A 10523-nucleotide genomic window follows, 5' to 3' on the forward strand; every position below is an offset into this window, starting at 1 on the left:
AAAAGAAAAGGCTCATAAAGCTCTGTAAAGGAACACACGCCTATAGCACACAGGGTGACTCAGAGGGCGTGGTGAGGGAGCAGAAAGAGAAAACTGATAATCACCGGGCAGGCCAAACAAAGCGAATGCCGTGGAACCTCTATTCTTCTTGCTCAGGGACAAAGGCTAATAGGCATCTGGTGCTCCGAGGCTGGTATTACATCCCCTGCAAGGAAGAGGTCATGGACAGAAGAGCTGAGTGTGTGAAGCTGAGAACACTGCGCTCACACCCTCCGCTGCCCTCCTCTCCACCCCTCGGCCCTGCTCTGGTGTAGGCCTGGGCTCTCTCAGTTGGAAACGGCCTCCATGCCACGTCACTGACTGCAGGGATGTGTCAGATTCATGCCAATTTGTCAGCTCAAGCCAGGTGATTAATACCTCACCGTATCTTACAGGACAAAATCCAAGCTCTAACTTAAGACTGGCAGTCATCCAGACCTCGGCCAGGTTGGCTGATCTCCTGTGTTCCGCTCCGTGAGTCCCCATCCTATTGGTTGGCCTTCGCAGTGTGCCCCAAATATGCATTATACATTTCCTACCTTTACTCCCATGACCTGAAATTCTCATTCCTTTCTCTCCCTCTTTCCCATGTTTTTCTGCCAATCCCAAACTACCAAACCCTTCCTGGAGCTTTCCTTGAGCATCCTATACACCACGTTAGTGACTCTTGGGGCTGCCGCTGTGGTTACAAACAGATAAGACACATTGCACGTCCCTATGGCAGGCAGTGTCCATAGTGCTTCCCGCTGGATTATCCCATTAATCTACACAACAATGCCATGTGGTGGGCATTGCTTTCTTGGTGGTGAGTGGTAGGAACTCCAACTCAAACTGGATTAACACATAAAAAAGTTATTGTCTCACTTAAACGGAAAGTCTAGGGACAGAGGATGACTCCAGCGATGCCACCAGGAACCAGGCTTTCTTCAGGTCTTGCCTCAGCTTCTACAGAGTGGCTTCTTTGTAAGGCTCTGAGAGGGAATGTGGAGCTTCAGGCTCTCACCTCTCAACACCCAGTCCAGTGGAAGGCAGTGGGAATCTTTGCCAGAATGCCTCACAAAGGTCTCCTATTGCCTCCATGCTAAGAAGAGGTGATTTGGCCATCTCCAAGCCAATTGTTATAGCCAGAGGAATAGGATTTGAACCTGGCTTTGCCCAGTCTCAGAGGTCCCCTGCCACCCCCACTAAGCACACAGGCCAAAACTGGTGAAGAAATGCTAGTGTGGGGGATCCCTGGGTGGCTTAGTGGTTTAGCGCCTGTCTTTGGCCCAGGGCACGATCCTGGAGTCCCGGGATCGAGTCCCGCGTTGGGCTCCCAGCATGGAGCCTGCTTCTCCCTAGTCCTGTGTCTCTCTCTCTCTCTCTTTCTCTCTCTCTCTCTCTCTCTATGTCTATCATAAATAAATAAATAAATCTTAAAAAAAAAAAAAAAAAGAAAAGAAATGCTAGTGTTAAAGGAAACAGAGTTACCAGGAAGCCAAAAACCACACATGTCACATGGGAGTTCATGAGACATTTTGACAGTGAAAAAATTTCTGCACATTAAAAATAAAATGGGTTCTGTCTATCTAGACAACATGGGAAATATCTTTATTAATGAGTCTGAATGACAGAAAACCATTTGGAAGTTGGCCATCAGCAACTATTTTCTGAAGTTGTCTTTGGTTAGACCAGAAGATGAAAACCATGAACTCACTTTTCAAGTCACCTCATAAAGCATTGTTTGAGATCTGCTACCATAAGATTGCATTCTATTGTTGGAACTAATGCAAAAATGAACTTAAAATGTGTTCATTTTTTCTCAAAGAATTATTAGACTGGCGATCTGAGTGAGTTTGCTGTTATTAGTTCCAACCAACTCAGATATTGTGGTAGCCAAGTGCTTGCTGAACGTATATCTTCATGGCTACTTAGCATACGGTGGTTGCAAGGCAAATTTACGTGCCTGGGTTTTGCTGCTTACTCTTGCCATGAGACAGCAGCTCTTTCTTCTCTTCTTGTGTGCACTTTATCTTCTAGCTAAGTCAGCACTACAGCACTTCTTGAGTCCATTTGTATCTCACTGTACAATTGCTTGTCTCTGCCTTGCAAATTGCCTTTCAAAATCAATACTAGGGCAGCCCCGCTGGCTCAGTGGTTTAGCGCCACCTTCGGCCCAGGGCATGATCCTGGAGACCTGGGATCAAGGTCTGCATCCGGCTCCCTGCGTGGAGCCTGCTTCTCCCTCTGCCTGTGTCTCTGCATCTCTCTCTCTCTCTCTCTCTGTGTGCCTCTCATGAATAAATAAAATCTTTAAAAAAAAATCAATAGTAAATTGACCTCTATAAGAATGCATAGAAATTAATTCACATGTTCATGGCCTGGTATCCTCTCTAAACCTCCTTTTGAAATATCACAGAAATGCAAAAGAAGTTTCTTACATTATAATAATGTAACACTAATAGGTCTGTGTCAGGCACTGGGCAAAGTCTTTTATATTATCTCATCTACTCCTTACAGGTGCTCTGTGAAGCATGAACATAACTTGGCTCCATCTAACAGATAAAGGAACTGAGGTTTGGTGAGATTATCAAAGTCAGTTACCCAAGGCCACTGAGTCAAGATTCAAACCCAGACGGTTTGCCTGCAAGCTCCTTAACAAACATTCTAGAAAATGCATTATTGACAACTATGCAGTTTTTCGCTATAGTGAACATGCACTAAAATAATAATAATGGTGAGGATAACGCTGAAGGAAAGAAGCACTTTGATTATTCATGCAGTGAGGCATGTTTTCCCTCCAACCTCAGGAGACCAGGTACCCCCATGCTCTTAGACTGAGTCGGTTGCAAATATTTAGTTAGATTCACATTCTCAAAGTGGCAAGTTCCCAGTTGGGCTCCCACATTTACTCTGTGGACCACACAGTAAATCCCAAGCCCTCCTCCCCTCACCCACCCCAACACAGAGGAGGTGAAGTCTGCAAATGTTGGCATCAGAGGCAGGAATGTGTACATCTTGCCTTGAATGGTTGCTGCCTCATTCCCCATACCCTCCTGCAGCCCCAGATTCAGACAAAATGGGCGAGATGTGGGCAAGGCCTGCCACAGCTAGTCTTGTTTTCCATGTTTTTGAGAAACAAGGTGGCATCAGGAAGGAGTCTAAGGGTCATCTGGGAGACCCTCCTGCTCAGTGGGTCAGGATACCCACCCAGCACACCCACCCTGCCCAGTGGAGATACCCACCCATCCCCAGCATCTGAACAGGTCAGTATTTAACGTGTGCCTGACTCCTCCCAGTGACAGGCAGCTCACTGTCTTAAAGAATCAACCTGGAGCCTCAAAAGGGCTCATGCCCCATGAATAGCCCCTTCCTTTGAATATCAGAGTGAAAAACCACAATGATGGGTACCTTTCCTCGTCCTCCAAACCTCCCAATAGCCTTGATTTCTGTTCCCCCTTATCCTACTTCTGCAAGAGGAGATACCTTTGACAGGTAGAAGGTAAGTGGGTGTGGTGCCCATCTCTGCCTAGGCTTTATGTACCTCCGGCATGCAGAGGCTGGCAGCCAGGAGCATTCACCAGCTCCGTGGACTCAGCCCTCAGAGCCTCTTGGTTTGCAGAGGAAAGGACAGATCTCTTGGCTTCAATATAAGAAATAAAAATAAAGCCTTCTCCCTTAGTCAAATATTAACTCACTTCCCCTTTCCTTCTCCCAGCCTCAGGTAAACATTGAGGAAATGAGATGGTGGTGAATTCCCAGGCGCTTTTAAGTGGTTGCTGCAGGATTCTCTGAATTAGCCCCATCTGGTGGTTTGCTGGAGTATGATCCGCAGCCCTAGTTTCTCCCCAGGGTCAAGGGCAGAAAGAAGCTGGGAGAAGCTGAAGGTAGCGCTCACGCTGCGGCAGCCTGCACTGTGCTGGGCAAGGTTATGTCCCTTATTGTCTTGTTTAATCCCCACAACCTTGTGTTGGAGGTGTTACGCTCTCTCTGAATGAGGCATCAGGGGATTAAGCACCAGCTGGGCCTGGGACCCTAATCCTCACCTGCCTGACACCAAAGCCAATACCCTTTCCATAACACACCCCAGAGAAACCATCAAGCAGCATAGATGTGGTTTATAGGATTCAGAGACCAGAATTTAGTAGGGGTAATATTGACTTTCTCATGATTTTGAGTAGACTTTTTAGTTTGGGATGGGGTGGGGGAAGGGAGTTGTTTTGTTTTTCTCAGTTTAGACTTTAGGTTAGATTTTTAGATTTAGTAGATCTTTAGTTTGGAAGAGGAAAATTTCATAAATTAAAAAGTCGAACAGCAATACACATTTTAGATATGTGGCTTTCTATTTCCATAGTTGAAACCGATAGAATTTATAAGATCCACTTCTGTTTCCATGAAGACTATTCTTCCCCTAATTCTTTCATTTTCAAATGGGAAGTGTTTACATTTCAGATCCCAGAATTGTGTCAAGTTCATTTTTTTTTTATCAACAGTAAAAAGAATATACCACCTCCATTATCACGTTTTTCAAGACTGCTAAGTTCAATTAAATGTCAACATTTACCACAGAATAACCAACCGAAAACAAATTTTGGGTTGTCTTGATGTAATGTCATTAAAGTTTATTAAATGTAAACATCAGAATCCCCTCATGGAAATCCACAGAAATAGAACTGGAGTCACCTCAGAAGACTGCCATCCAGATGTGCCGATGGAGTGTCCAAGGTCATAGTGGTCATTGAAATAAACCTGATATTCATTGGTCCAGGGGACTGGTCTCAGTTGAAAAGGGACACTACATACATTCTAGTTGCCATCATGTTTACCTAAGGGCCTTTGCCTTGAGGGCCCATCTCTCTATGACTGCATGGAGAAGCACCATTCTGTGTGGCTGCCAACAACTTGATTCCTTTGGCCCCATCCTGGGAGACAGCAGGAATGGCTCTTCCGCTCAACCAGCATCATGCAAGCCCGGCTAAGTTACCAGTACATATTTATGACCACCTCTTCTCCCACTATGGGGGAAAGAGAAGTCTTCCTCATTGTGTTTTTGTCAAGAAAGCAGAACACTGGAGCCTACCACCATGGTTTTTCTTGGAATGGAGATTCACTGTCAGTCATGTGAAAAGTCCTTATAGATGCACTTCTCTGGGGCTCTAAGTATTCTGAGACTCCCTACCTGAGTGATGAGAAGGGTCTCAGAGAAGACTTTGGTATATAATGAAATGGAGGTGAGCAGGTCACTCCATTTTTCTAAATTCCTGTGAAATTTAGTTCTGGTTTATTAATGATCCTACAATGTCTCCTTTCAGATTGACCACGATACTTGACACAAAGCTCTCCAGTTTCTCTCTCAGGTATCAGAAAGAGAGAATCCAAAGACAGTAATCCAACTGACTCATGATATCCAAAAACAGTCTTGGCAAGAATGAGCATAAAGAAAATGCCTCGCACCTCTCCCAGTCCTCTAGGGCAACAGCTGCTACATGTTTATGTTGAGGATTCATAGAGACAGGTACTACCTGGGCACCTGGTGTATCAGCAGCTAGTTGGAAAGCCCTTGAGCAACTTTTGGGTAAAGCCTCCACATGCAGAAGTGGTAGAGAGAGAGAGAGAGAGCAGAGGAGGAACAGAGACAGGTGGGAGACCTGGAGGAATGGGGAGGAGGAAGAAAGGGAGGAGGTAGGAGGGAGGGAAAAAGGACAGGATAGTATGAGAGAGAAAAGGAGGACGGGAAGGAGTAGGGAGACAGAGCCGAGAAAGAAGACAAAGGGGAAAGGAGAAGCAAGGAGTGAGCCAAGGCCCATGGCATCCATCCTTCCAAGCTCACTTGATGAAGAGACAGTCTTCTGAGCTGCATGTCATGAAGCCAGGGGGATGAGAGGCCCTGTGTGCTCGGCTGGGCTGTCTCTGGTTTCACAGTCTGGCTGGCCAAGCCTCTGGGAGCAGGCATGTCACCTGGCACCTCCCTTATTCTGTTTGTGTGCCAACCGGCCCTCCCAGGCCGCCGGATGGACAGTCCATGGGAAAGCAGTGGGAGAGCCCCCCGGGAGTGGGACGTGGCTTCCCACTGCACTGTCAATGCCGTGAGAACCTCAGGTGCAGGTGTCAGGTGTCCAGCCCTTGGGAGGACGGCAAAGAGGGGGAAACACAATGGTGAGGCTGGCCAAAGGGAAGCTTCTGTGCTTTGCCAGTTCTGTTTTCTTCCAGGCAGTGAGAACTCCTCTGTCCCTTTCAATTTGCTTTGTCCCAATCGGGGACAGATGCTGCTCCACGCTGGGATATGTGGAAACAAGAACTTTTCTTTTTCTTTTTTCTTCCCATGCCCAGCCACCACCCCCCCAACCCTGGCTCGACAATTTACAAGAAAGGTTGACTCTAAGCCTTTTTGAAGTTTCTAGAAACTCCAAGTGGACTGTGAATCAGAGAAAACAAAAGACATTAAAAAGAAGAGAGGTTAATTAGGAAGAGAAAGAGATTTTTGAAAGGGTCAGAAGACACAGGTCATTTACATTCCTGGTATGAGCTTTAGCCCCCTAGAAAACAAAGCAAGACTAGAAGGGGCACATTTTCCTCCATCTGTGTCGCCTGTGCACACAAGATCTCCAGCTACTGTCCCATCAGAATCTAAAATTCTCACACTGAAAGTGACCTCAGAGATCATTTATTCTAATCCTTTCATTTTCAGGATATAACAAACGAAGCCGGTGAATCAAATCCCCTGTCCCAGGCTGACCAGCCTCTCGGCTCTATGCTGGATGCTGGCGGTGGCATGGGATGCTCCTTTGTTGCACCAGCCCAGGCGACTGAATGGGTCACTGTGCCGGGGACAATGGGGTTGAATTTCTACAGAGAGCACTTCCCGCATTTGATACAGGCAAAGGGAAGAGGGAAAGGCTGGCCTATTCACCGGGGCTTTTTTATTTAACAGCAGAACATCATGAGAATCTGCCTACACTTTTGTAGTTGGACTGTTATTATTTTACCCAACACCGTATCTGGTGCTAATGGAGGTACAGAAAGAAAAGAGGAGGCATCTCGTGCTTTGTAAGATCCCTTGGTGGCAAAGAAAATACTAGCGCCACTTTCTGCAGCATCTGACCTTGGGGAAGGCGCCTAACATTTCTGGCTTCGGTTTCCTCATCTGTAAGATGAGGCCACTGGAATTCCCCCGTGGGCAGGACTTCTTTAAATTGACGTTAATCCAGGACACGGCCCTGTAACTGTTGTAAATACTACACATTTCCGTCTCGGTGCTGTTACATGTATCGGTGTTGTGAGGCCTGTTTTTATCTTCTGGGACCAATAAATGCTTGTGGAATGGAGGAATGAATGAATTTTAAACTTCCCAAGGTTAAGTCTTTCCAAATCATACTCTCTTGCTTTTTGAGACCTTGAATATAACGAGTGTGCTGCTATCTGGGTGTCCTCACGGGACAAGTTGGCATAGGACAAAAATTATAAGAAGATAGAGATCAATGCAGCCTCCATGGAGTACTCCTTTCTCACTGGAATAAAAGCCGAAGTCATGAAATGCCTTACAAGGCCCCACATGCAGGGCCTCCACCTTGACCTCCCAGCCTGCTCTTTCTTCTGCTGCTATTCAAGTCACTCTGGCTCCTTGGGCACATCAACCAGGCTTCCACCTCAGGGCCTTTGCACATGCTCTTCCCTCTGCCAGAAATTCTGTTTCCCAATTCACTCTTCTCCCTCACCTTCAAAAGTCACATCAGTGATGCCTCTCAGGAACGTAAGCTTTCAAATGGTCCCACCCTATCCCTGCCCGTGGCACTTAATGTTCAGTTGTGAGTCTCCTCCATCTGATATACTATATATTTTACCTCTTTATTTTGTCATTGGCCCTTCTGCCCTCTTGTCACTAGAGAGCAAAGAATTTTGTCTATTTTCTCACTGCCATTTCCCCAGCACCCAGATCAATGATTATAGCACACAGTGGGTACTCAGTACACATTTGTATAATTAATGAATCTTGTAATTTTTTTAAAGATTTTATTTATTTGTTCATGAGATACACACACACACACACACACACACACACAGAGCGAGAGAGAGAGAGAGAGAGGCAGAGACACAGGCAGAGGGAGAAGCAAGCTCCACGCAGGGAGCTCGATGTGGGACTCCATCCCAGGTCTCCAGGATCACTCCACGGGCCAAAGGCAGGCGCTCAACCACTGAGCCTTAGGGGATCAGGTAAATAAATAAATAAATAAATAAATAAATAAATAAATAAATAAGGCTCTCACTTACTAAGCACTTTCTAGGTGCTTCTAAGTACTTTCCATATGTTCATTTAACCCTTAAGACCTATGAATGAAGAGCCCTACTAATTAAGGTCTGTTATTTCCATCTGCTTGGCTGGTCCCTCTAATCACTCGTGGGCCTTAGGATCAGTCTCTGAGCCTCTCCTATTCTGTGACTGTACTCACTTGCTAGGTGCTCTCATCCCTTCTTGTGACCTCAAATATCCTCTACATCCTGACTCTTAATAAATGTACACCTCCCACCCAAGACCTCTCCCCCAAACTCCACATCTGTTTATCCAACTGCCTACCCAGTTCTCCTCCTTCTGTGGATGTCTAGTAAGTATCTCAAACTTAACATGTCTAAATTCAAACCCTTGGACTGTAGCTCTTCTTTCACTCTGAGAAAGGCAATTCTATTCTTTTGGTTTTTCAGGCAAACATTACAGGATGGTAGAAATAGTCTTTATCGTGATAGTGGTGATGGGTTTACAACTATATGAAGTTGTCAAAACTCATAGAGCTATACAGCAAAAGAGTGGATTTAACTGTATGTAAATTAGACCTCTGTGAGGTCTAACTTTTTTTTAAAGATTTTATTTATTTATTCTTGAGAGACAGAGAGAGGCAGAGACACAGGCAGAGGGAGAAACAGGCTCCTCAGGGAGCCTGATATGGGACTCGATCTCAGGATCCTGGGATCATGACCTAAGCCAAAGGCAGATACTCAGCCCCTGAGCCACCCAGGTGCCCTGAGCTTAACCTTTAAAAGAGGGCTGTAGAGAAGCTATGACTGAAAGACCTTATTTTGAAAATTGTCCTCCTGTCTTACATTGATGGTGGTTTCTGTTGTCCTGAGAGCAATATGCCAGTGTGTCTCCTCACATTTGCAGTAGGAGAGAGCTGCCATCAGGGCGGTGTTATGACTCTTGTGGGCCCCGTCCTCCATTAGAAAGTTACTAAAGATGACATTTTATGACTGTGTTGATACAACTTTTTTCTTCAGATTTTAAAAGAAATTTACCTTTTATTTAATTTAAATAAAATGACTGGATTTAATTTAAACTTAAATTTTAAAATTTTATTTTATAGATTTTCTTCAGATTTTAAAAGAGATTAAAACTTCTCTGTGGGCCCCTAAAACTGTCATGAGCTGTGGGCATTGTGCCTAATGGAAAAGTTGGCTATGGGTGTGACCCAAATCTGCCGGAAAGGAAAATCAGGCTAATCATTTCCTACAAGTGAATGACCAGGAGTAGAAATTATGTATTTTTTTTTTTTTTTTTTAGAAATTATGTATTTAATTCCCAGTGCTGTCACTGGTTTTCCAATAGTTTCAAACAAAAGAGTTACTCTCTCTGGGTCTCAGTTCCCCAATGTGCAAAAAAAGAATATCAAACGTAGTAGTCACTTAAAACCTGCTCCTAAGGTCCTAAATATTAAAAGTTCATCCAACAACAGTTGGTTCTGTATCAGTTTCTGCGTGGTAGATGAGGAAATCTGAGATAAATCCCATAAGCCCCTAACCTCGGCGTGCTGCTGAATTCCCATGAAAGAGCTCTCATTAAACATGCACAAACAGAAGATTCTTGAAAAGGCACTTGCATTTCCTTTGTCTTTTTTTTATATTCTTCTTCCAAATATCGATTACTCTGCATATCTAACCAGTGAATGGCTTGTAACCACAAGGGTTTAGTTACAAATATAAATTCTGAAGAAATCATGCATTTCTACTGGGAGATCTCTATCAACACTTCTCAAGTGACATTTCCTGTGATCTTATGTGTCTCCAAACTGTTCATAAATGTCTCCCTAAGTCAGTACATGCCACTTTGAACTTTTCTTTGACTCCACTTTGAATACTAAGTTGATGACGGTGATGGTGGGCATATGTAACGTGGCATGATTAAAGGAAAGACCTCTGACCAAGAAACATCTCCCCTGCTAGTCTTTTACCCATGCTTGATGGCCAACTGCAGACTGTTCCTTCATTCTGGTTATTTCCTTTCCCCTATAAGATCTCTTTAAATTTTCAATTACCCCCTTTGTTTATGAAGTCAAATGGCTTTCCACTGGAGCAATGCAAACTCTAGGGATTAGGTAGAGAGAGCAAGACCAAAAGAGGAGAAAGTGCATGGAGGAATCCTCGAGACAATCTCCCACCTCACTCAACTCCCATTATAATTTCACCCTAGTCTAGAGAAATTCCCTGCCAGTCAGTCAATAAATATTTATCTAGTAGCT

General features: G+C 44.7%; 1 long non-coding RNA gene across 1 annotated transcript; it reads left to right on the top strand.

The window, feature by feature from the left end:
* The first annotated feature begins 4317 nt into the window (after positions 1 to 4317).
* On the top strand, positions 4318 to 7133 carry LOC112915851 (uncharacterized). The gene is made up of 3 exons (XR_003234176.2): positions 4318 to 5249; positions 5331 to 5533; positions 6707 to 7133. It is a non-coding gene; the product is annotated as an uncharacterized lncRNA (long non-coding RNA).
* The last annotated feature ends 3390 nt before the right edge of the window (positions 7134 to 10523 follow it).

Source organism: Vulpes vulpes, chromosome 7, assembly GCF_048418805.1.
Source record: "Vulpes vulpes isolate BD-2025 chromosome 7, VulVul3, whole genome shotgun sequence".
NCBI classification, from domain to species: Eukaryota; Metazoa; Chordata; class Mammalia; order Carnivora; family Canidae; genus Vulpes; species Vulpes vulpes.